Raw genomic sequence first — 1738 nt, forward strand, 5'->3', positions numbered from 1 at the left:
TTTGGTTGCAGATGTTATGTTTAGTTGCAGATGTTGTTTGGTTGCAGATGTTGTGTTTAGTTGCAGATGTTGTTTTTGGTTGCAGATGTTTTTGGTTGCAGATGTTGTTTAGTTGCAGATGTTGTGTTTTTGGTTTGCAGATGTTGTGTTTAGTTGCAGATGTTGTTTTTGGTTGCAGATGTTGTTTTTGGTTGCAGATGTTGTTTTTGGTTGCAGATGTTGTGTTTTTGGTTGGTACGTGCGATGTGGCGCCTGCAGCGAGCATGAACCAGCTGCTTTTTGTTCTGGTCATTAATCAGCAGCGCTGAGAGGAAACAAACCACACTTCCTGTTCTACTTCCTGTTGATCAAACTCAGTTTCAACCGCGGTGCCAAGAAAAGAAAACGGTGCATGAGGTCTGACACAGGCGACCTGAGAAAAACCACAGTCCAGAAAATGAGCTCAGGTTTTAATTTTAAACCAGGTTAATGGTTAATAAATAACAATCAGTACTGAGGTCACGATCAGTCGGAGCGAGTGATGAAAACAAAAAAGAAAAATGTACCAAAAGTATGTGGACACGTAGTTAGTATACAGGAGGTGGACATGGCCACCATGAGGTCACCTGAGTCCATGCGGCCGACTCGCGGTGGAGCCTCTGTTTCTCTGTCCAATGCGTGGATCCTTCAGTCCCATTAACTTAATCTTTGACCTCATGGCTGTTTGACAGGAGACGTGGCTGTTTCAGTTTACACTGAGGGCCGGTATTCTGTGTGATCAGCGGCCTCGGCGTTCCTGTTTTGATGGCGCTGTAGAAATCTTTCAGCGCTCCTGCTGACTCAATCTCTAATTCCAGTTTTGACGATGTGGAAGTAAAAATGTACGTTTCTGCAGCGACTTCTCGATCCGAGCTGCTGACACGAGCCTCAGCGCGGCGCTGAAGGCTTCCTCAGTAACCTGAAGTCGTCTCCGTGGGTCACCTGACCTCACACTGACTCTGCTGCAGACTCAGGTGAGAGAGGCAGACGTACGAGGGAACCTGGAATCTGTTTGTTTTGTGGATTCACGTCAGAAACACGAGTCAAATAAAAGCTGCTCAGCTTGGTGGGAGTAGAGAGGGTCGCTCTGGTGTCGCTGCGTCGGACCGCAGCAGGCGATGTTTGGTAAACGCACCGCTGCTTCTAACATTCACACTCCGATGGAGGCATCAGAGAGGAAGGATGCATGTGGGTGGAGCAGGTGGGGATCAAACCACCAGCCCTCTTATTAGTAGGTGACCTGCTCCACCTACAGCCATTCTGGTCGCGCTCTCTTTATGATGAAGTGAGAAACTCGCTTCCTGCTGCATCATCTTCACACATTTCCACAAACATTGTAGAAGAGCTCAAATCTGCAGGAGGCTGACGGACCCACAGCTTTGCGTGGCTCCCTCTAGTGTGTCAGCCCTGTAACTGCACCTGTTGGGTCAGACTGACCGACCCCACAGGTGTGAAAAACGTTTGCACACCTGAGCGAGCAGCAGGGATGCAGCTGGTTTTCTCTGAACGATCTTCATGTCTGCTGACTCTGATCGAGGTCGACTGTTTTGTGCGTGTTGTGCGCTCTGCTGAGAAGGTGATTGGCTGCAGACTCCCATCTCTGCAGGACCTGTACACCTCCAGGACATTGCGGCGTGCAGCTCGGATCTCAGCTGACCCTTCTCACCCTGGACACAGTCTGTTTGACCTGCTCCCCTCAGGCAGGAGGCTCCGGTCCATT

The sequence above is a fragment of the Pundamilia nyererei genome, unplaced genomic scaffold, assembly GCF_000239375.1.
Source record: "Pundamilia nyererei isolate P.nyererei 1_Seehausen unplaced genomic scaffold, PunNye1.0 scaffold00266, whole genome shotgun sequence".
Taxonomy (NCBI): Eukaryota; Metazoa; Chordata; class Actinopteri; order Cichliformes; family Cichlidae; genus Pundamilia; species Pundamilia nyererei.